A 24,673-nucleotide genomic window follows, 5' to 3' on the forward strand; every position below is an offset into this window, starting at 1 on the left:
CTTTCGCAGCCCTGCTCTGAGAATGCGAACGTCTGCAGATAGCTGGCAGCCAGAAGGGGCTAGCCTGGAAAGCTGTTGCTCAGCCTCATCTGCCCATGGCACTGCTCGCACAGAGGCACAGAGACTGGGGCTGCTTGCTTGTCTTGCCACCTCAAACTTCAAATGTAGACAGGAAGGGGGGAGGTCCCTGCCAGGCTCCTTTACCAGCCCTGCTCCGAAAATGCGAACGTCTGCAGATAGCTGGCAGCCAGAAGGGGCTAGCCTGGAAAGCTGTTGCTCAGCCTCATCTGCCCATGGCACTGCTCGCACAGAGGCACAGAGACTGGGGCTGCTTGCTTGTTTTGCCACCTCAAACTTCAAATGTATACTTGAAGTGGGGAGGTCCCTGCCAGGCTCCTTTCCCAGCCCTGCTCCGAAAATGCGAACGTCTGCAGATAGCTGGCAGCCAGAAGGGGCTAGCCTGGAAAGCTCTTGCTCAGGCTCATCTGTGCATGGCACTGCTCGCACAGAGGCACAGAGACTGGGGCTGCTTGCTTATCTTGCCACCTCAGACTTCAAACGTATCTTATATTGTCCGTGCTGGGCGCCTCCGGTGGCCCTGCTCCGAAAATGCGAACGTCTCCATATAGCTGGCAGCCAGAAGGGGCTAGCCTGGAAAGCTGTTGCTCAGCCTCATCTGCCCATGGCACTGCTCGCACAGAGGCACAGAGACTGGGGCTGCTTGCTTGTCTTGCCACCTCAAACTTCAAATGTATACTTGAAGTGGGGAGGTCCCTGCCAGGCTCCTTTCCCAGCCCTGCTCCGAAAATGCGAACGTCTGCAGATAGCTGGAAGCCAGAAGGGGCTAGCCTGGAAAGCTGTTGCTCAGCCTCATCTGCCCATGGCACTGCTCGCACAGAGGCACAGAGACTGGGGCTGCTTGCTTGTCTTGCCACCTCAAACTTCAAATGTATACTTGAAGTGGGGAGGTCCCTGCCAGGCTCCTTTCCCAGCCCTGCTCCGAAAATGCGAACGTCTGCAGATAGCTGGCAGCCAGAAGTGGCTAGCCTGGAAAGCTGTTGCTCAGCTTCATCTGTGCATGTCTCTGCTCGCACAGAGGCAGAGAGACTGGGGCTGCTTGCTTGTCTTGCCACCTCAAACTGCAAACATATCTTATGTTGTCCGTGCTGGGCGCCTCCGGTAGCCTTGCTCTGAGAATGCGAACGTCTGCAGATAGCTGACAGCCAGAAGGGGCTAGCCTGGAAAGCTGTTGCTCAGCCTCATCTGCCCATGGCACTGCTCGCACAGAGGCACAGAGACTGGGGCTGCTTGCTTGTATTGACACCTCAAACTTCAAACGTACACTAGACATGGGGTTTGTTCCTGCCAGGCTCTTTTCGCAGCCTTACTCCGAATATGCGTACGTCTGCAGATAGCTGGCAGCCAGAAGGGGCTAGCCTGGAAAGCTGTTGCTCAGCCTCATCTGCCCATGGCACTGCTCGCACAGAGGCACAGAGACTGGGGCTGCTTGCTTGTCTTGCCACCTCAAACTTCAAATGTATACTTGAAGTGGGGAGGTCCCTGCCAGGCTCCTTTCGCAGCCCTGCTCCGAAAATGCGAACGTCTGCAGATAGCTGGCAGCCAGAAGGGGCTAGCCTGGAAAGCTGTTGCTCAGTCTCATCTGCCCATGGCACTGCTCGCACAGAGGCACAGAGACTGGGGCTGCTTGCTTGTCTTGACACCTCAAACTTCAAACGTACACTGGACATTGGGGTTGTTCCTGCCAGGCTCTTTTCGCAGCCTTACTCCGAATATGCGTACGTCTGCAGATAGCTGGCAGCCAGAAGGTGCTAGCCTGGAAAGCTGTTGCTCAGCCTCATCTGCCCATGGCACTGCTCGCACAGAGGCACAGAGACTGGGGCTGCTTGCTTGTCTTGCCACCTCAAACTTCAAACGTAGACTGGAAGGGGGGTGTCCCTGTCAGGCTCCTTTCGCAGCCCTGCTCTGAGAATGCGAACGTCTGCAGATAGCTGGCAGCCAGAAGGGGCTAGCCTGGAAAGCTGTTGCTCAGCCTCATCTGCCCATGGCACTGCTCGCACAGAGGCACAGAGACTGGGGCTGCTTGCTTGTCTTGCCACCTCAAACTTCAAATGTATACTTGAAGTGGGGAGGTCCCTGCCAGGCTCCTTTCCCAGCCCTGCTCCGAAAATGCGAACGTCTGCAGATAGCTGGCAGCCAGAAGGGGCTAGCCTGGAAAGCTCTTGCTCAGGCTCATCTGTGCATGGCACTGCTCGCACAGAGGCACAGAGACTGGGGCTGCTTGCTTATCTTGCCACCTCAGACTTCAAACGTATCTTATATTGTCCGTGCTGGGCGCCTCCGGTGGCCCTGCTCCGAAAATGCGAACGTCTCCATATAGCTGGCAGCCAGAAGGGGCTAGCCTGGAAAGCTGTTGCTCAGCCTCATCTGCCCATGGCACTGCTCGCACAGAGGCACAGAGACTGGGGCTGCTTGCTTGTCTTGCCACCTCAAACTTCAAATGTATACTTGAAGTGGGGAGGTCCCTGCCAGGCTCCTTTCCCAGCCCTGCTCCGAAAATGCGAACGTCTGCAGATAGCTGGAAGCCAGAAGGGGCTAGCCTGGAAAGCTGTTGCTCAGCCTCATCTGCCCATGGCACTGCTCGCACAGAGGCACAGAGACTGGGGCTGCTTGCTTGTCTTGCCACCTCAAACTTCAAATGTATACTTGAAGTGGGGAGGTCCCTGCCAGGCTCCTTTCCCAGCCCTGCTCCGAAAATGCGAACGTCTGCAGATAGCTGGCAGCCAGAAGTGGCTAGCCTGGAAAGCTGTTGCTCAGCTTCATCTGTGCATGTCTCTGCTCGCACAGAGGCAGAGAGACTGGGGCTGCTTGCTTGTCTTGCCACCTCAAACTGCAAACATATCTTATGTTGTCCGTGCTGGGCGCCTCCGGTAGCCTTGCTCTGAGAATGCGAACGTCTGCAGATAGCTGACAGCCAGAAGGGGCTAGCCTGGAAAGCTGTTGCTCAGCCTCATCTGCCCATGGCACTGCTCGCACAGAGGCACAGAGACTGGGGCTGCTTGCTTGTATTGACACCTCAAACTTCAAACGTACACTAGACATGGGGTTTGTTCCTGCCAGGCTCTTTTCGCAGCCTTACTCCGAATATGCGTACGTCTGCAGATAGCTGGCAGCCAGAAGGGGCTAGCCTGGAAAGCTGTTGCTCAGCCTCATCTGCCCATGGCACTGCTCGCACAGAGGCACAGAGACTGGGGCTGCTTGCTTGTCTTGCCACCTCAAACTTCAAATGTATACTTGAAGTGGGGAGGTCCCTGCCAGGCTCCTTTCGCAGCCCTGCTCCGAAAATGCAAACGTCTGCAGATAGCTGGCAGCCAGAAGGGGCTAGCCTGGAAAGCTGTTGCTCAGTCTCATCTGCCCATGGCACTGCTCGCACAGAGGCACAGAGACTGGGGCTGCTTGCTTGTCTTGACACCTCAAACTTCAAACGTACACTGGACATTGGGGTTGTTCCTGCCAGGCTCTTTTCGCAGCCTTACTCCGAATATGCGTACGTCTGCAGATAGCTGGCAGCCAGAAGGGGCTAGCCTGGAAAGCTGTTGCTCAGCCTCATCTGCCCATGGCACTGCTCGCACAGAGGCACAGAGACTGGGGCTGCTTGCTTGTCTTGCCACCTCAAACTTCAAACGTAGACTGGAAGGGGGGTGTCCCTGTCAGGCTCCTTTCGCAGCCCTGCTCTGAGAATGCGAACGTCTGCAGATAGCTGGCAGCCAGAAGGGGCTAGCCTGGAAAGCTGTTGCTCAGCCTCATCTGCCCATGGCACTGCTCGCACAGAGGCACAGAGACTGGGGCTGCTTGCTTGTCTTGCCACCTCAAACTTCAAATGTATACTTGAAGTGGGGAGGTCCCTGCCAGGCTCCTTTCCCAGCCCTGCTCCGAATATGCGAACGTCTGCAGATAGCTAGCAGCTAGAAGGGGCTAGCCTGGAAAGCTCTTTCTCAACCAGATCTGCACATGACACTGCTCGCACAGAGGCACAGAGACTGGGGCTGCTTGCTTGTCTTGCCACCTCAAACTTCAAACGTATCTTATGTTGTCCGTGCTGGGCACCTCTGGTGGCCCTGCTCTGAGAATGCGAACGTCTGCAGATAGCTGGCAGCCAGAACGGGCTAGCCTGGAAAGCTCTTTCTCAACCAGATCTGCACATGACACTGCTCGCACAGAGGCACAGAGACTGGGGCTGCTTGCTTGTCTTGCCACCTCAAACTTCAAACGTATCTTATGTTGTCCATGCTGGGCGCCTCCGGTAGACCTGCTCTGAGAATGCGAACGTCTGCAGATAGCTGGCAGGCAGAAGGGGCTAGCCTGGAAAGCTGTTGCTCAGCCTCATATGCCCATGACACTGCTCGCACAGAGGCACAGAGACTGGGGCTGCTTGCTTGTCTTACCACCTCAAACTTCAAATGTAGACTGGAAGGGGGGAGGTCCCTGCCAGGCTCCTTTCGCAGCCCTGCTCTGAGAATGCGAACGTCTGCAGATAGCTGGCAGCCAGAAGGGGCTAGCCTGGAAAGCTGTTGCTCAGCCTCATCTGCCCATGGCACTGCTCGCACAGAGGCACAGAGACTGGGGCTGCTTGCTTGTCTTGCCACCTCAAACGTCAAATGTATACTTGAAGTGGGGAGTTCCTTGCCAGGCTCCTTTCGGAGCCCTGCTCCGAAAATGCGAACGTCTGCAGATAGCTGGCAGCCAGAAGGGGCTAGCCTGGAAAGCTGTTGCTCAGCTTCATCTGTGCATGGCTCTGCTCACACAGAGGCAGAGAGACTGGGGCTGCTTGCTTGTCTTGCCACCTCAAACTTCAAACGTATCTTAGTTTGTCTGTGCTGGGCGCATCCGGTAGCCCTGCTCTGAGAATGCGAACGTCTGCAGATAGCTGGCAGGCAGAAGGGGCTAGCCTGGAAAGCTGTTGCTCAGCCTCATCTGCCCATGGCACTGCTCGCACAGAGGCAGAGAGACTGGGGCTGCTTGCTTGTCTTGCCACCTCAAACGTCAAATGTATACTTCAAGTGGGGAGTTCCCTGCCAGGCTCCTTTCGCAGCCGTGCTCCAAAAATGCGAACGTCTGCAGATAGCTGGCAACCAGAAGGGGCTAGCCTGGAAAGGTGTTGCTCAGCCTCATCTGCCCATGGCTCTGCTCGAACAGAGGCAGAGAGACTGGGGCTGCTTGCTTGTCTTGCCACCTCAAACTTCAAACGTATCTTATGTTGTCCGTGCTGGGCGCCTCCGGTAGCCTTGCTCTGAGAATGCGAACGTCTGCAGATAGGTGGCAGGCAGAAGGGGCTAGCCTGGAAAGCTGTTGCTCAGCCTCATCTGCCCATGGCACTGCTCGCACAGAGGCACAGAGACTGGGGCTGCTTGCTTGTCTTGCCACCTCAAACTTCAAATGTCCACTGGAAGGGGGGAGGTCCCTGCCAGGCTCCTTTCGCAGCCCTGCTCTGAGAATGCGAACGTCTGCAGATAGCTGGCAGCCAGAAGGGGCTAGCCTGGAAAGCTGTTGCTCAGCCTCATCTGCCCATGGCACTGCTCGCACAGAGGCACAGAGACTGGGGCTGCTTGCTTGTCTTGCACGTCAAACTTCAAACGTAGTCTGGAAATGGGGGGGTCCCTGCCAGGCTACTTTCCCAGCCCTGCTCCAAAAATGTGAACGTCTGCAGATAGCTGGCAGCCAGAAGGGGCTAGCCTGGAAAGCTCTTGCTCAGGCTCATCTGTGCATGGCACTGCTCGCACAGAGGCACAGAGACTGGGGCTGCTTGCTTGTCTTGCCACCTCAGACTTCAAACGTATCTTATATTGTCCGTGCTGGGCGCCTCCGGTGGCCCTGCTCCAAAAATGCGAACGTCTCCATATGGCTGGCAGCCAGAAGGGGCTAGCCTGGAAAGCTGTTGCTCAGCCTCATCTGCCCATGGCACTGCTCGCACAGAGGCAGAGAGACTGGGGCTGCTTGCTTGTCTTGCAACCTCAAACTTCAAATGTATACTTCAAGTGGGGAGGTCCCTGCCAGGCTCCTTTCCCAGCCCTGCTCCGAAAATGCGAACGTCTGCAGATAGCTGGAAGCCAGAAGGGGCTAGCCTGGAAAGCTGTTGCTCAGCCTCATCTGCCCATGGCACTGCTCGCACAGAGGCACAGAGACTGGGGCTGCTTGCTTGTCTTGCCACCTCAAACTTCAAATGTATACTTGAAGTGGGGAGGTCCCTGCCAGGCTCCTTTCCCAGCCCTGCTCCGAAAATGCGAACGTCTGCAGATAGCTGGCAGCCAGAAGTGGCTAGCCTGGAAAGCTGTTGCTCAGCTTCATCTGTGCATGTGTCTGCTCGCACAGAGGCACAGAGACTGGGGCTGCTTGCTTGTCTTGCCACCTCAAACTGCAAACATATCTTACGTTGTCCGTGCTGGGCGCCTCCGGTAGCCTTGCTCTGAGAATGCGAACGTCTGCAGATAGCTGACAGCCAGAAGGGGCTAGCCTGGAAAGCTGTTGCTCAGCCCCATCTGCCCATGGCACTGCTCGCACAGAGGCACAGAGACTGGGGCTGCTTGCTTGTCTTGACACCTCAAACTTCAAACGTACACTGGACATGGGGTTTGTTACTGCCAGGCTCTTTTCGCAGCCTTACTCCGAATATGCGTACATCTGCAGATAGCTGGCAGCCAGAAGGGGCTAGCGTGGAAAGCTGTTGCTCAGCCTCATCTGCCCATGGCACTGCTCGCACAGAGGCACAGAGACTGGGGCTGCTTGCTTGTCTTGCCACCTCAAACTTCAAATGTATTCTTGAAGTGGGGAGGTCCCTGCCAGGCTCCTTTCGCAGCCCTGCTCCGAAAATGCGAACGTCTGCAGATAGCTGGCAGCCAGAAGGGGCTAGCCTGGAAAGCTGTTGCTCAGCCTCATCTGCCCATGGCACTGCACGCACAGAGGCACAGAGACTGGGGCTGCTTGCTTGTCTTGACACCTTAAACTTCAAACGTACACTGGACATGGGGGTTGTTCCTGCCAGGCTCTTTTCGCAGCCTTACTCCGAATATGCGTACGTCTCCAGATAGCTGGCAGCCAGAAGGGGCTAGCCTGGAAAGCTGTTGCTCAGCCTCATCTGCCCATGGCACTGCTCGCACAGAGGCACAGAGACTGGGGCTGCTTGCTTGTCTTGCCACCTCAAACTTCAAACGTAGACTGGAAGGGGGGTGTCCCTGCCAGGCTCCTTTCGCAGCCCTGCTCTGAGAATGCGAACGTCTGCAGATAGCTGGCAGCCAGAAGGGGCTAGCCTGGAAAGCTGTTGCTCAGCCTCATCTGCCCATGGCACTGCTCGCACAGAGGCACAGAGACTGGGGCTGCTTGCTTGTCTTGCCACCTCAAACTTCAAATGTATACTTGAAGTGGGGAGGTCCCTGCCAGGCTCCTTTCCCAGCCCTGCTCCGAATATGCGAACGTCTGCAGATAGCTGGCAGCTAGAAGGGGCTAGCCTGGAAAGCTGTTGCTCAGCTTCATCTGTGCATGTCTCTGCTCACACAGAGGCACAGAGACTGGGGCTGCTTGCTTGTCTTGCCACCTCAAACTTCAAACGTATCTTATGTTGTCCGTGCTGGGCGCCTCCGATGGCCCTGCTCCGAAAATGCGAACGTCTCTAGATAGCTGGCAGCCAGAAGGGGCTAGCCTGGAAAGCTGTTGCTCAGCCTCATCTGCACATGGCACTGCTCGCACAGAGGCACAGAGACTGGGGCTGCTTGCTTGTCTTGCCACCTCAAACTTCAAATGTCGACTGGAAGGGGGGAGGTCCCTGCCAGGCTCCTTTCGCAGCCCTGCTCTGAGAATGCGAACGTCTGCAGATAGCTGGCAGGCAGAAGGGGCTAGCCTGGAAAGCTGTTGCTCAGCCTCATCTGCCCATGGCACTGCTCGCACAGAGGCACAGAGACTGGGGCTGCTTGCTTGTCTTGCCACCTCAAACGTCAAATGTATACTTCAAGTGGGGAGTTCCCTGCCAGGCTCCTTTCGCAGCCGTGCTCCGAAAATGCGAACGTCTGCAGATAGCTGGCAGCCAGAAGGGGCTAGCCTGGAAAGCTGTTGCTCAGCCTCATCTGCCCATGGCTCTGCTCGAACAGAGGCAGAGAGACTGGGGCTGCTTGCTTGTCTTGCCACCTCAAAATTCAAACGTATCTTATGTTGTCCGTGCTGGGCGCCTCCGGTAGCCTTGCTCTGAGAATGCGAACGTCTGCAGATAGGTGGCAGGCAGAAGGGGCTAGCCTGGAAAGCTGTTGCTCAGCCTCATCTGCCCATGGCACTGCTCGCACAGAGGCACAGAGACTGGGGCTGCTTGCTTGTCTTGCCACCTCAAACTTCAAATGTCGACTGGAAGGGGGGAGGTCCCTGCCAGGCTCCTTTCGCAGCCCTGCTCTGAGAATGCGAACGTCTGCAGATAGCTGGCAGCCAGAAGGGGCTAGCCTGGAAAGCTGTTGCTCAGCCTCATCTGCCCATGGCACTGCTCGCACAGAGGCACAGAGACTGGGGCTGCTTGCTTGTCTTGCACGTCAAACTTCAAACGTAGTCTGGAAATGGGGGGGTCCCTGCCAGGCTACTTTCCCAGCCCTGCTCCAAAAATGTGAACGTCTGCAGATAGCTGGCAGCCAGAAGGGGCTAGCCTGGAAAGCTCTTGCTCAGGCTCATCTGTGCATGGCACTGCTCGCACAGAGGCACAGAGACTGGGGCTGCTTGCTTGTCTTGCCACCTCAGACTTCAAACGTATCTTATATTGTCCGTGCTGGGCGCCTCCGGTGGCCCTGCTCCGAAAATGCGAACGTCTCCATATAGCTGGCAGCCAGAAGGGGCTAGCCTGGAAAGCTGTTGCTCAGCCTCATCTGCCCATGGCACTGCTCGCACAGAGGCACAGAGACTGGGGCTGCTTGCTTGTCTTGCAACCTCAAACTTCAAATGTATACTTGAAGTGGGGAGGTCCCTGCCAGGCTCCTTTCCCAGCCCTGCTCCGAAAATGCGAACGTCTGCAGATAGCTGGAAGCCAGAAGGGGCTAGCCTGGAAAGCTGTTGCTCAGCCTCATCTGCCCATGGCACTGCTCGCACAGAGGCACAGAGACTGGGGCTGCTTGCTTGTCTTGCCACCTCAAACTTCAAATGTATACTTGAAGTGGGGAGGTCCCTGCCAGGCTCCTTTCCCAGCCCTGCTCCGAAAATGCGAACGTCTGCAGGTAGCTGGCAGCCAGAAGTGGCTAGCCTGGAAAGCTGTTGCTCAGCTTCATCTGTGCATGTCTCTGCTCGCACAGAGGCACAGAGACTGGGGCTGCTTGCTTGTCTTGCCACCTCAAACTGCAAACATATCTTACGTTGTCCGTGCTGGGCGCCTCCGGTAGCCTTGCTCTGAGAATGCGAACGTCTGCAGATAGCTGACAGCCAGAAGGGGCTAGCCTGGAAAGCTGTTGCTCAGCCTCATCTGCCCATGGCACTGCTCGCACAGAGGCACAGAGACTGGGGCTGCTTGCTTGTCTTGACACCTCAAACTTCAAACGTACACTGGACATGGGGTTTGTTACTGCCAGGCTCTTTTCGCAGCCTTACTCCGAATATGCGTACGTCTGCAGATAGCTGGCAGCCAGAAGGGGCTAGCCTGGAAAGCTGTTGCTCAGCCTCATCTGCCCATGGCACTGCTCGCACAGAGGCACAGAGACTGGGGCTGCTTGCTTGTCTTGCCACCTCAAACTTCAAATGTATACTTGAAGTGGGGAGGTCCCTGCCAGGCTCCTTTCGCAGCCCTGCTCCGAAAATGCGAACGTCTGCAGATAGCTGGCAGCCAGAAGGGGCTAGCCTGGAAAGCTGTTGCTCAGCCTCATCTGCCCATGGCACTGCTCGCACAGAGGCACAGAGACTGGGGCTGCTTGCTTGTCTTGACACCTTAAACTTCAAACGTACACTGGACATGGGGGTTGTTCCTGCCAGGCTCTTTTCGCAGCCTTACTCCGAATATGCGTACGTCTGCAGATAGCTGGCAGCCAGAAGGGGCTAGCCTGGAAAGCTGTTGCTCAGCCTCATCTGCCCATGGCACTGCTCGCACAGAGGCACAGAGACTGGGGCTGCTTGCTTGTCTTGCCACCTCAAACTTCAAACGTAGACTGGAAGGGGGGTGTCCCTGCCAGGCTCCTTTCGCAGCCCTGCTCTGAGAATGCGAACGTCTGCAGATAGCTGGCAGCCAGAAGGGGCTAGCCTGGAAAGCTGTTGCTCAGCCTCATCTGCCCATGGCACTGCTCGCACAGAGGCACAGAGACTGGGGCTGCTTGCTTGTCTTGCCACCTCAAACTTCAAATGTATACTTGAAGTGGGGAGGTCCCTGCCAGGCTGCTTTCCCAGCCCTGCTCCGAATATGCGAACGTCTGCAGATAGCTGGCAGCCAGAAGGGGCTAGCCTGGAAAGCTGTTGCTCAGCTTCATCTGTGCATGGCTCTGCTCACACAGAGGCACAGAGACTGGGGCTGCTTGCTTGTCTTGCCACCTCAAACTTCAAACGTATCTTATGTTGTCCGTGCTGGGCGCCTCCGATGGCCCTGCTCCGAAAATGCGAACGTCTCTAGATAGCTGGCAGCCAGAAGGGGCTAGCCTGGAAAGCTGTTGCTCAGCCTCATCTGCCCATGGCACTGCTCGCACAGAGGCACAGAGACTGGGGCTGCTTGCTTGTCTTGCCACCTCAAACTTCAAATGTATACTTGAAGTGGGGAGGTCCCTGCCAGGCTCCTTTCGCAGCCCTGCTCTGAGAATGCGAACGTCTGCAGATAGCTGGCAGCCAGAAGGGGCTAGCCTGGAAAGCTCTTTCTCAACCAGATCTGCACATGACACTGCTCGCACAGAGGCAAAGGGACGGGGGCTGCTTCCTTGTCTTGCAACCTCAAACTTCAAACGTATCTTATGTTGTCCATGCTGGGCCCCTCCGGTAGACCTGCTCTGAGAATGCGAACGTCTGCAGATAGCTGGCAGCCAGAAGGGGCTAGCCTGGAAAGCTGTTGCTCAGCCTCATCTGTCCATGACACTGCTCGCACAGAGGCACAGAGACTGGGGCTGCTTGCTTGTCTTGCCACCTCAAACTTCAAATGTAGACTGGAAGGGGGGAGGTCTCTGCCAGGCTCCTTTCGCAGCCCTGCTCTGAGAATGCGAACGTCTGCAGATAGCTGGCAGCCAGAAGGGGCTAGCCTGGAAAGCTGTTGCTCAGCCTCATCTGCCCATGGCACTGCTCGCACAGAGGCACAGAGACTGGGGCTGCTTGCTTGTCTTGCCACCTCAAACGTCAAATGTATACTTGAAGTGGGGAGTTCCCTGCCAGGCTCCTTTCGCAGCCCTGCTCCGAAAATGCGAACGTCTGCAGATAGCTGGCAGGCAGAAGGGGCTAGCCTGGAAAGCTGTTGCTCAGCCTCATCTGCCCATGGCTCTGCTCGCACAGAGGCACAGAGACTGGGGCTGCTTGCTTGTCTTGCCACCTCAAACTTCAAACGTATCTTATGTTGTCTGTGCTGGGCGCCTCCGGTAGCCTTGCTCTGAGAATGCGAACGTCTGCAGATAGCTGGCAGCCAGAAGGGGCTAGCCTGGAAAGCTGTTGCTCAGCCTCATATGCCCATGGCACTGCTCGCACAGAGGCACAGAGACTGGGGCTGCTTGCTTGTCTTGCTACCTCAAACTTCAAATGTCGACTGGAAGGGGGGAGGTCCCTGCCAGGCTCCTTTCGCAGCCCTGCTCTGAGAATGCGAACGTCTGCAGATAGCTCGCAGCCAGAAGGGGCTAGCCTGGAAAGCTGTTGCTCAGCCTCATCTGCCCATGGCACTGCTCGCACAGAGGCACAGAGACTGGGACTGCTTGCTTGTCTTGCCACCTCAAACTTCAAACGTATCTTATGTTGTCCGTGCTGGGCGCCTCCGGTGGCCCTGCTCCGAAAATGCGAACGTCTGCAGATAGCTGGCAGGCAGAAGGGGTTAGCCTTGAAAGCTGTTGCTCAGCCTCATCTGCCAATGGCACTGCTCGCACAGAGGCACAGAGACTGGGGCTGCTTGCTTGTCTTGCCACCTCAAACTTCAAACGTATCTTATGTTGTCCGTGCTGGGCGCCTCCGGTGGCCCTGCTCCGAAAATGCGAACGTCTCCAGATAGCTGGCAGCCAGAAGGGGCTAGCCTGGAAAGCTGTTGCTCAGCCTCATCTGCCCATGGCACTGCTCGCACAGAGGCACAGAGACGGGGGCTGCTTGCTTGTCTTGCACCTCAAACTTCAAACGTAGTCTGGAAATGGGGGGGTCCCTGCCAGGTTACTTTCCCAGCCCTGCTCTGAGAATGCTAACGTCTGCAGATAGCTGGCAGCCAGAAGGGGCTAGCCTGGAAAGCTGTTGCTCAGCCTCATCTGCCCATGGCACTGCTCGCACAGAGGCACAGAGACTGGGGCTGCTTTCTTGTCTTGCCACCTCAAACTTCAAACGTATATTATGTTGTCCGTGCTGGGCGCCTCCGGTGGCCCTGCTCCGAAAATGCGAACGTCTCCAGATAGCTGGCAGCCAGAAGGGGCTAGCCTGGAAAGCTGTTGCTCAGCCTCATCTGCCCATGGCACTGCTCGCACAGAGGCACAGAGACTGGGGCTGCTTGCTTCTCTTGCCACCTCAAACTTTAAATGTATACTTGAAGTGGGGATTTCCCTGCCAGGCTCCTTTCGGAGCCCTGCTCTGAGAATGCGAACGTCTGCAGATAGCTGGCAGCCAGAAGGGGCTAGCCTGGAAAGCTGTTGTTCAGCTTCATCTGTGCATGGCTCTGCTCGCACAGAGGCAGAGAGACTGGGGCTGCTTGCTTGTCTTGCCACCTCAAACTTCAAATGTAGACTGGAAGGGGGGAGGTCCCTGCCAGGCTCCTTTCGCAGCCCTGCTCTGAGAATGCGAACGTCTGCAGATAGCTGGCAGCCAGAAGGGGCTAGCCTGGAAAGCTGTTGCTCAGCCTCATCTGCCCATGGCACTGCTCGCACAGAGGCAGAGAGACTGGGGCTGCTTACTTGTCTTGACACCTCAAACTTTAAATGTATACTTGAAGTGGGGATTTCCCTGCCAGGCTCCTTTCGGAGCCCTGCTCTGAGAATGCGAACGTCTGCAGATAGCTGGCAGCCAGAAGGGGCTAGCCTGGAAAGCTGTTGTTCAGCTTCATCTGTGCATGGCTCTGCTCGCACAGAGGCAGAGAGACTGGGGCTGCTTGCTTGTCTTGCCACCTCACACTTCAAACGTATCTTATGTTGTCCGTGCTGGGCGCCTCCGGTAGCCTTGCTCTGAGAATGCGAACGTCTGCAGATAGCTGGCAGGCAGAAGGGGCTAGCCTGGAAAGCTGTTGCTCAGCCTCATCTGCCCATGGCACTGCTTGCACAGAGGCACAGAGACGGGGGCTGCTTGCTTGTCTTGCACCTCAAACTTCAAACGTAGTCTGGAAATGGGGGGGTCCCTGCCAGGCTACTTTCCCAGCCCTGCTCCAAAAATGCGAACGTCTGCAGATAGCTGGCAGCCAGAAGGGGCTAGCCTGGAAAGCTGTTGCTCAGCCTCATCTGCCCATGGCACTGCTCGCACAGAGGCACAGAGACTGGGGCTGCTTGCTTGTCTTGCCACCTCAAACTTCAAATGTATACTTGAAGTGGGGAGGTCCCTGCCAGGCTCCTTTCCCAGCCCTGCTCCAAAAATGCGAACGTCTGCAGATAGCTGGCAGCCAGAAGGGGCTAGCCTGGAAAGCTGTTGCTCAGCTTCACCTGTGCATGGCACTGCTCGCACAGAGGCAGAGAAACTGGGGCTGCTTGCTTGTCTTGCCACCTCAAACTTCAAACGTATCTTATGTTGTCCGTGCTGGGCGCCTCCGGTAGCCTTGCTCTGAGAATGCGAACGTCTGCAGATAGCTGGCAGGCAGAAGGGGCTAGCCTGGAAAGCTGTTGCTCAGCCTCATCTGCCCATGGCACTGCTCGCACAGAGGCACAGAGACGGGGGCTGCTTGCTTGTCTTGCACCTCAAACTTCAAACGTAGTCTGGAAATGGGGGGGTCCCTGCCAGGTTACTTTCCCAGCCCTGCTCTGAGAATGCTAACGTCTGCAGATAGCTGGCAGCCAGAAGGGGCTAGCCTGGAAAGCTGTTGCTCAGCCTCATCTGCCCATGGCACTGCTCGCACAGAGGCACAGAGACTGGGGCTGCTTTCTTGTCTTGCCACCTCAAACTTCAAACGTATATTATGTTGTCCGTGCTGGGCGCCTCCGGTGGCCCTGCTCCGAAAATGCGAACGTCTCCAGATAGCTGGCAGCCAGAAGGGGCTAGCCTGGAAAGCTGTTGATCAGCCTCATCTGCCCATGGCACTGCTCGCACAGAGGCACAGAGACTGGGGCTGCTTGCTTCTCTTGCCACCTCAAACTTTAAATGTATACTTGAAGTGGGGATTTCCCTGCCAGGCTCCTTTCGGAGCCCTGCTCTGAGAATGCGAACGTCTGCAGATAGCTGGCAGCCAGAAGGGGCTAGCCTGGAAAGCTGTTGTTCAGCTTCATCTGTGCATGGCTCTGCTCGCACAGAGGCAGAGAGACTGGGGCTGCTTGCTTGTCTTGCCACCTCAAACTTCAAATGTAGACTGGAAGGGGGGAGGTCCCTGCCAGGCTCCTTTCGCAGCCCTGCTCTGAGAATGCGAACGTCTGCAGATAGCTGGCAGCCAGAAGGGGCTAGCCTGGAAAGCTGTTGCTCAGCCTCATCTGCCCATGGCACTGCTCGCACAGAGGCACAGAGACTGGGGCTACTTGCTTGTCTTGCCACCTCAAACTTCAAACGTATCTTATGTTGTCCGTGCTGGGCGCCTCCTGTGGCCCTGCTCCGAAAATGCGAACGTCTCCAGATAGCTGGCAGCCAGAAGTGGCTAGCCTGGAAAGCTGTTGCTCAGCCTCATCTGCCCATGGCACTGCTCGCACAGAGGCACAGAGACTGGGGCTGCTTGCTTGTCTTGCCACCTCAAACTTCAAATGTAGACTGGAAGGGGGGAGGTCCCTGCCAGGCTCCTTTCGCAGCCCTGCTCTGAGAATGCGAACGTCTGCAGATAGCTGGCAGGCAGAAGGGGCTAGCCTGGAAAGCTGTTGCTCAGCCTCATCTGCCCATGGCACTGCTCGCACAGAGGCACAGAGACTGGGGCTGCTTGCTTGTCTTGCCACCTCAAACTTCAAACGTATCTTATGTTGTCCGTGCTGGGCGCCTCCGTTGTAACTGCTCTGAGAATGCGAACGTCTGCAGATATCTGGCAGCCAGAAGGGGCTAGCCTGGAAAGCTGTTGCTCAGCCTCATCTGCCCATGGCACTGCTCGCACAGAGGCACAGAGACTGGGGCTGCTTGCTTGTCTTGCCACCTCAAACTTCAAACGTATCTTATGTTGTCCGTGCTGGGCGCCTCCGGTGGCTCTGCTCCGAAAATGCGAACGTCTGCAGATAGCTGGCAGGCAGAAGGGGCTAGCCTGGAAAGCTGTTGCTCAGCCTCATCTGCCCATGGCACTGCTCGCACAGAGGCACAGAGACTGGGGCTGCTTGCTTGTCTTGCCACCTCAAACTTCCAACGTAGACTGGAAATGGGGGGTCTTCCTGCCAGGCTCCTTTCGCAGCCCTGCTCTGAGAATGCGAACGTCTGCAGATAGCTGACAGCCAGAAGGGGCTAGCCTGGAAAACTGTTGCTCAGCCTCATCTGCCCATACACTGCTCGCACAGAGGCACAGAGACTGGGGCTGCTTGCTTGTCTTGCCACCTCAAACTTCAAACGTATCTTATGTTGTCCGTACTGGGCGCCTCCGGTAGCCCTGCTCTGAGAATGCGAACGTCTGCAGATAGCTGGCAGGCAGAAGGGGCTAGCCTGGAAAGCTGTTGCTCAGCCTCATCTGCCCATGGCACTGCTCGCACAGAGGCACAGAGACTGGGGCTGCTTGCTTGTCTTGCCACCTCAAACTTCAAACGTACACTGGACATGGGGGGTGTTCCTGCCAGGCTCTTTTTGCAGCCTTCCTCTGAATATGCGTACGTCTGCAGATAGCTGGCAGGCAGAAGGGGCTAGCCTGGAAAGCTGTTGCTCAGCCTCATCTGCCCATGGCACTGCTCGCACAGAGGCACAGAGACTGGGGCTGCTTGATTGTCTTGCCACCTCAAACTTCCAACTTAGACTGGAAATGGGGGGGTGTACCTGCCAGGCTCCTTTCGCAGCCCTGCTTCGAAAATGCGAATGTCTGCAGATAGCTGGCAACCAGAAGGGGCTAGCCTGGAAAACTGTTGCTCAGCCTCATCTGCCCATGGCACTGCTCGCACAGAGGCACAGAGACTGGGGCTGCTTGCTTGTCTTGCCACCTCAATCTTCAAACGTATCTTATGTTGTCCGTGCTGGGCACCTCTGGTGGCCCTGCTCTGAGAATGCGAACGTCTGCAGATAGCTGGCAGCCAGAAGGGGCTAGCCTGGAAAGCTGTTGCTCAGCCTCATATGCCCATGGCACTGCTCGCACAGAGGCACAGAGACTGGGGCTGCTTGCTTGTCTTGCCACCTCAAACTTCAAATGTAGACTGGAAGGGGGGAGGTCCCTGCCAGGCTCCTTTCGCAGCCCTGCTCTGAGAATGCGAATGTCTGCAGATAGCTGGCAGCCAGAAGGGGCTAGCCTGGAAAGCTGTTGCTCAGCCTCATCTGCCCATGGCACTGCTCGCACAGAGGCACAGAGACTGGGGCTGCTTGCTTGTCTTGACACCTCAAACTTCAAACGTACACTGGACATGGGGGTTGTTCCAGCCAGGCACCTTTCGCAGCCTTACTCCGAATATGCGTACGTCTGCAGATAGCTGGCAGCCAGAAGGGGCTAGCCTGGAAAGCTGTTGCTCAGCCTCATCTGCCCATGGCACTGCTCGCACAGAGGCAGAGAGACTGGGGCTGCTTGCTTGTCTTGCCACCTCAAACTTCAAACGTATCTTATGTTGTCCGTGCTGGGCGCCTCCGGTGGCCCTGCTCCGAAAAAGCGAACGTCTGCAGATAGCTGGCAGGCAGAAGGGGCTAGCCTGGAAAGCTGTTGCTCAGTCTCATCTGCCCATGGCACTGCTCGCACAGAGGCACAGAGACTGGGGCTGCTTGCTTGTCTTGCCACCTCTAACTTCCAACGTAGACTGGAAATGGGGGGTCTTCCTGCCAGGCTCCTTTCGCAGCCCTGCTCTGAGAATGCGAACGTCTGCAGATAGCTGGCAGCCAGAAGGGGCTAGCCTGGAAAACTGTTGCTCAGCCTCATCTGCCCATGCACTGCTCGCACAGAGGCAGAGAGACTGGGGCTGCTTGCTTGTCTTGCCACCTCAAACTTCAAACGTATCTTATGTTGTCCGTACTGGGCGCCTCCGGTAGCCCTGCTCTGAGAATGCGAACGTCTGCAGATAGCTGGCAGGCAGAAGGGGCTAGCCTGGAAAGCTGTTGCTCAGCCTCATCTGCCCATGGCACTGCTCGCACAGAGGCACAGAGACTGGGGCTGCTTGCTTGTCTTGCCACCTCGAACTTCAAACGTAACTTATGTTGTCCGTGCTGGGAACCTGCTGTAGCCCTGCTCTGAGAATGCCAACGTCTGCAGATAGCTGGCAGGTAGAAGTGGCTAGCCTGGAAAGCTGTTGCTCAGCCTCATATGCCCATGGCACTGCTCGCACAGAGGCACAGAGACTGGGGCTGCTTGCTTGTCTTGCCACCTCAAACTTCAAATGTAGACTGGAAGGGGGGAGGTCCCTGCCAGGCTCCTTTCGCAGCCGTGCTCTGAGAATGCGAATGTCTGCAGATAGCTGGCAGCCAGAAGGGGCTAGCCTGGAAAGCTGTTGCTCAGCCTCATCTGCCCATGGCACTGCTCGCACAGAGGCACAGAGACTGGGGCTGCTTGCTTGTCTTGACACCTCAAACTTCAAACGTACACTGGACATGGGGGTTGTTCCAGCCAGGCTCCTTTCGCAGCCTTACTCCGAATATGCGTACGTCTGCAGATAGCTGGCAGCCAGAAGGGGCTAGCCTGGAAAGCTGTTGCTCAGCCTCATCTGCCCATGGCACTGCTCGCACAGAGTCACAGAGACTGGGGCTGCTTGCTTGTCTTGCCACCTCAAACTTCAAACGTATCTTATGTTGTCCGTGCTGGGCGCCTCCGGTGGCCCTGCTCCGAAAATGCGAACGTCTGCAGATAGCTGGCAGGCAGAAGGGGCTAGCCTGGAAAGCTGTTGCTCAGCCTCATCTGCCCATGGCACTGCTCGCACAGAGGCACAGAGACTGGGGCTGCTTGCTTGTCTTGCCACCTCAAACTTCCAACGTAGACTGGAAATGAGGGGTCTTCCTGCCAGGCTCCTTTCGCAGCCCTGCTCTGAGAATGCGAACGTCTGCAGATAGCTGGCAGCCAGAAGGGGCTAGCCTGGAAAGCTCTTTCTCAACCAGATCTGCACATGACACTGCTCGCACAGAGGCACAGAGACTGGGGCTGCTTGCTTGTCTTGCCACCTCAAACTTCAAACGTATCTTATGTTGTCCGTACTGGGCGCCTCCGGTAGCCCTGCTCTGAGAATGCGAACGTCTGCAGATAGCTGGCAGGCAGAAGGGGCTAGCCTGGAAAGCTGTTGCTCAGCCTCATCTGCCCATGGCACTGCTCGCACAGAGGCACAGAGACTGGGGCTGCTTGCTTGTCTTGACACCTCAATCTTCAAACGTACACTGGACATGGGGGGTGTTCCTGCCAGGCTCTTTTCGCAGCCTTCCTCTGAATATGCGTACGTCTGCAGATAGCTGGCAGGCAGAAGGGGCTAGCCTGGAAAGCTGTTGCTCAGCCTCATCTGCCCATGGCACTGCTCGCACAGAGGCACAGAGACTGGGGCTGCTTGATTGTCTTGCCACCTCAAACTTCCAACTTAGACTGGAAATGGGGGGGTGTACCTGCCAGGCTCCTTTCGCAGCCCTGCTTCGAAAATGCGAATGTCTGCAGATAGCTGGCAGGCAGAAGGGGCTAGCCTGGAAAACTGTTGCTCAGCCTCATCTGCCCATGGCACTGCTCGCACAGAGGCACAGAGACTGGGGCTGCTTGCTTGTCTTGCCACCTCAAACTTCAAACGTATCTTATGTTGTCCGTGCTGGGCGCCTCCGGTAGCCTTGCTCTGAGAATGCGAACGTCTGCAGATAGCTGGCAGCCAGAAGGGGCTAGCCTGGAAAGCTGTTGCTCAGCCTCATCTGCCCATGGCACTGCTCGCACAGAGGCACAGAGACTGGGGCTGCTTGCTTGTCTTGCCACCTCAAACTTCAAACGTAGTCTGGAAATGGGGGGGTCCCTGCCAGGCTACTTTCCCAGCCCTGCTCTGAGAATTCGAACGTCTGCAGATAGCTGGCAGCCAGAAGGGGCTGGCCTGGAAAGCTGTTGCTCAGCCTCATCTGCCCATGGCACTGCTCGCACAGAGGCACAGAGACTGGGGCTGCTTGTTTGTCTTGACACCTCAAACTTCAAATGTATACTTGAAGTGGGCAGGTCCCTGCCAGGCTCCTTTCCCAGCCCTGCTCCGAAAATGCGAATGTCTGCAGATAGCTGGCAGGCAGAAGGGGCTAGCCTGGAAAACTGATGGTCAGCCTCATCTGCCCATGGCACTGCTCGCACAGAGGCACAGAGACTGGGGCTGCTTCCTTGTCTTGCCACCTCAAACTTCAAACATATCTTATGTTGTCCGTGCTTGGCGCCTCCGGTAGCCCTGCTCTGAGAATGCGAACGTCTGCAGATAGCTGGCAGCCAGAAGGGGCTAGCCTGGAAAGCTGTTGCTCAGCCTCATCTGCCCATGGCACTGCTCGCACAGAGGCACAGAGACTGGGGCTGCTTGCTTGTCTTGACACCTCAAACTTCAAACGTACACTGGACATGGGTGTTGTTCCAGCCAGGCTCCTTTCGCAGCCTTACTCCGAATATGCGTACGTCTGCAGATAGCTGGCAGCCTGAAGGGGCTAGCCTGGAAAGCTGTTGCTCAGCCTCATCTGCCCATGGCACTGCTCGCACAGAGGCACAGAGACTGGGGCTGCTTGCTTGTCTTGCCACCTCAAACTTCAAATATATACTTGAAGTGGGGAGTTCCCTGCCAGGCTCCTTTCCCAGAGGCACAGAGGCACAGAGGCACAGAGACTGGGGCTGCTTGCCTTTCTTGCCACCTCAAACTTTAAACATACACTGGAAATGGGGGGGCGGTCCCTGCCAGGCTCCTTTAGCAGCCCTGCTCTGAGAATGGGAACGTCTGCAGATAGCTGGCAGCCAGAAGGGGCTAGCCTGGAAAGCTGTTGCTCAGCCTCATCTGCCCATGGCACTGCTCGCACAGAGGCACAGAGACTGGGGCTGCTTGCTTGTTTTGCCACCTCAAACTTCAAACGTATCTTATGTTGTCCGTGCTGGGCACCTCCGGTGGCCCTGCTCCGAAAATGCGAACGTCTGCAGATAGCTGGCAGCCAGAAGGGGCTAGCCTGCAAAGCTGTTGCTCAGCCTCATGTGCCCATGGCACTGCTCGCACAGAGGCACAGAGACTGGGGCTGCTTGCTTGTCTTTCCACCTCAATCTTACAACGTAGACTGGAAAGAAAGGGGTCCCTGCCAGGCTCCTTTCCAGCCCTACTCTGAGAATGCGAACGTCTGCAGATAGCTGGCAGCCAGAAGGGGCTAGCCTGGAAAGCTGTTGCTCAGCCTCATCTGCCCATGGCACTGCTCGCACAGAGGCACAGAGACTGGGGCTGCTTGCTTGTCTTGCCACCTCAAACTTCAACGTACACTGGAAATCGGGGGTGTTCCTGCCAGGAGCCTTTCCCAGCCATGCTCCGAAAATGCGAACGTCTGCAGATAGCTGACAGGCAGAAGGGGCTAGCCTGGAAAGCTCTTGCTCAGCCTCATCTGCCCATGGCACTGCTCGCACAGAGGCACAGAGACTGGGGCTGCTTGCTTGTCTTGCCACCTCAAACTTCCAACGTACACTGGAAATGGGGGGTCTTCCTGCCAGGCTCGTTTTGCAGCCCTGCTCCAAAAATGCGAACGTCTGCAGATAGCTGGCAGCCAGAAGGGGCTAGCCTGGAAAAGTGTTGCTCAGCCTCATCTGTCCATGCACTGCTCGCACAGAGGCACAGAGACTGGGGCTGCTTGCTTGTCTTGCCACCTCAAATTTCAAATGTAGACATGAAAGGGGGGGTCAATGCCAGGCTCCTTTCGCAGCCTTGCTCCGAATATGCGTACGTCTGCAGATAGCTGGCAGCCAGAAGGGGCTAGCCTGGAAAGCTGTTGCTCAGCCTCATCTGCCCATGGCACTGCTCGCACAGAGGCACAGAGACTGGGGCTGCTTGCTTGTCTTGCCACCTCAAACTTCAAACGTACCTTATGTTGTCCGTGCTGGGCGCCTCCGGTAGCCTTGCTCTGAGAATGCGAACGTCTGCAGATAGCTGGCAGCCAGAAGGGGCTAGCCTGGAAAGCTGTTGCTCAGCCTCATCTGCCCATGGCACTGCTCGCACAGAGGCACAGAGACTGGGGCTGCTTGCTTGTCTTGCCACCTCAAACTTCAAATGTATACTTGAAGTGGGGAGTCCCCTGCCAGGCTCCTTTCCCAGAGGCACAGAGGCACAGAGGCACAGAGACTGGGGCTGCTTGCTTGTCTTGCCACCTCAAACTTTAAACATACACTGGAAATGGAGGGGCGGTCCCTGCCAGGCTCCTTTAGCAGCCCTGCTCTGAGAATGCGAACGTCTGCAGATAGCTGGCAGCCAGAAGGGGCTAGCCTGGAAAGCTCCTGCTCAGCCTCATCTGCCCATGGCACTGCTCGCACAGAGGCACAGAGACTGGGGCTGCTTGCTTGTCTTGCCACCTCAAACTTCAAACGTAGTCTGGAAATGGGGGGGTCCCTGCCAGGCTACTTTCCCAGCCCTGCTCTGAGAATTCGAACGTCTGCAGATAGCTGGCAGCCAGAAGGGGCTGGCCTGGAAAGCTGTTGCTCAGCCTCATCTGCCCATGGCACTGCTCGCACAGAGGCACAGAGACTGGGGCTGCTTGTTTGTCTTGACACCTCAAACTTCAAATGTATACTTGAAGTGGGCAGGTCCCTGCCAGGCTCCTTTCCCAGCCCTGCTCCGAAAATGCGAATGTCTGCAGATAGCTGGCAGGCAGAAGGGGCTAGCCTGGAAAACTGATGCTCAGCCTCATCTGCCCATGGCACTGCTCGCACAGAGGCACAGAGACTGGGGCTGCTTGCTTGTCTTGCCACCTCAAACTTCCAACGTACACTGGAAATGGGGGGTCTTCCTGCCAGGCTCGTTTTGCAGCCCTGCTCCAAAAATGCGAACGTCTGCAGATAGCTGGCAGCCAGAAGGGGCTAGCCTGGAAAAGTGTTGCTCAGCCTCATCTGCCCATGGCACTGCTCGCACAGAGGCACAGAGACTGGGGCTGCTTCCTTGTCTTGCCACCTCAAACTTCAAACATATCTTATGTTGTCCGTGCTTGGCGCCTCCGGTAGCCTTGCGCTGAGAATGCGAAAGTCTGCAGATAGCTGGCAGCCAGAAGGGGCTAGCCTGGAAAGCTGTTGCTCAGCCTCATCTGCCCATGGCACTGCTCGCACAGAGGCACAGAGACTGGGGCTGCTTGCTTGTCTTGCCACCTCAAACTTCAACGTACACTGGAAATCGGGGGTGTTCCTGCCAGGAGCCTTTCCCAGCCATGCTCCGAAAATGCGAACGTCTGCAGATAGCTGACAGGCAGAAGGGGCTAGCCTGGAAAGCTGTTGCTCAGCCTCATCTGCCCATGGCACTGCTCGCACAGAGGCACAGAGACTGGGGCTGCTTGCTTGTCTTGCCACCTCAAATTTCAAATGTAGACATGAAAGGGGGGGTCAATGCCAGGCTCCTTTCGCAGCCTTGCTCCGAATATGCGTACGTCTGCAGATAGCTGGCAGCCAGAAGGGGCTAGCCTGGAAAGCTGTTGCTCAGCCTCATCTGCCCATGGCACTGCTCGCACAGAGGCACAGAGACTGGGGCTGCTTGCTTGTCTTGCCACCTCAAACTTCAAACGTACCTTATGTTGTCCGTGCTGGGCGCCTCCGGTAGCCTTGCTCTGAGAATGCGAACGTCTGCAGATAGCTGGCAGCCTGAAGGGGCTAGCCTGGAAAGCTGTTGCTCAGCCTCATCTGCCCATGGCACTGCTCGCACAGAGGCACAGAGACTGGGGCTGCTTGCTTGTCTTGCACCTCAAACTTCAAACGTAGTCTGGAAATGGGGGGGTCCCTGCCAGGCTACTTTCCCAGCCCTGCTCTGAGAATGCGAACGTCTGCAGATAGCTGGCAGCCAGAAGGGGCTAGCCTGGAAAGCTGTTGCTCAGCCTCATCTGCCCATGGCACTGCTCGCACAGAGGCACAGAGACTGGGGCTGCTTGCTTGTCTTGCCACCTCAAACTTCAAATGTAGACTGGAAGGGGGGAGGTCCCTGCCAGGCTCCTTTCGCAGCCCTGCTCTGAGAATGCGAACGTCTGCAGATAGCTGGCAGGCAGAAGGGGCTAGCCTGGAAAGCTGTTGCTCAGCCTCATCTGCCCATGGCACTGCTCGCACAGAGGCACAGAGACTGGGGCTGCTTGCTTGTCTTGACACCTCAAACTTCAAATGTATACTTGAAGTGGGCAGGTCCCTGCCAGGCTCCTTTCCCAGCCCTGCTCCGAAAATGCGAACGTCTGCAGATAGCTTGCAGGCAGAAGGGGCTAGCCTGGAAAGCTGTTGCTCAGCTTCATCTGTGCATGGCTCTACTCGCACAGAGGCACAGAGACTGGGGCTGCTTCCTTGTCTTGCCACCTCAAACTTCAAACATATCTTATGTTGTCCGTGCTTGGCGCCTCCGGTAGCCTTGCGCTGAGAATGCGAACGTCTGCAGATAGCTGGCAGCCAGAAGGGGCTAGCCTGGAAAGCTGTTGCTCAGCCTCATCTGCCCATGGCACTGCTCGCACAGAGGCACAGAGACTGGGGCTGCTTGCTTGTCTTGCCACCTCAAACTTCAAATGTATACTTGAAGTGGGGAGTTCCCTGCCAGGCTCCTTTCCCAGAGGCACAGAGGCACAGAGGCACAGAGACTGGGGCTGCTTGCTTGTCTTGCCACCTCAAACTTTAAACATACACTGGAAATGGAGGGGCGGTCCCTGCCAGGCTCCTTTAGCAGCCCTGCTCTGAGAATGCAAACGTCTGCAGATAGCTGGCAGCCAGAAGGGGCTAGCCTGGAAAGCTGTTGCTCAGCCTCATCTTCCCATGGCACTGCTCGCACAGAGGCACAGAGACTGGGGCTGCTTGCTTGTCTTGCCACATCAAACTTCAAACGTAACTTATGTTGTCCGTGCTGGGAACCTGCGGTAGCCCTGCTCTGAGAATGCAAACGTCTGCAGATAGCTGGCAGGTAGAAGTGGCTAGCCTGGAAAGCTGTTGCTCAGCCTCATATGCCCATGGCACTGCTCGCACAGAGGCACAGAGACTGGGGCTGCTTGCTTGTCTTGCCACCTCAAACTTCAAACGTATATTATGTTGTCTGTGCTGGGCGTCTCCGGTGGCCCTGCTCTGAGCATGCGAACTTGTGCTGATAACTGGCAGCCAGAAGGGGCTAGCCTGGAA

Source organism: Opisthocomus hoazin, chromosome 24, assembly GCF_030867145.1.
Source record: "Opisthocomus hoazin isolate bOpiHoa1 chromosome 24, bOpiHoa1.hap1, whole genome shotgun sequence".
In the NCBI taxonomy this organism is placed as follows: Eukaryota; Metazoa; Chordata; class Aves; order Opisthocomiformes; family Opisthocomidae; genus Opisthocomus; species Opisthocomus hoazin.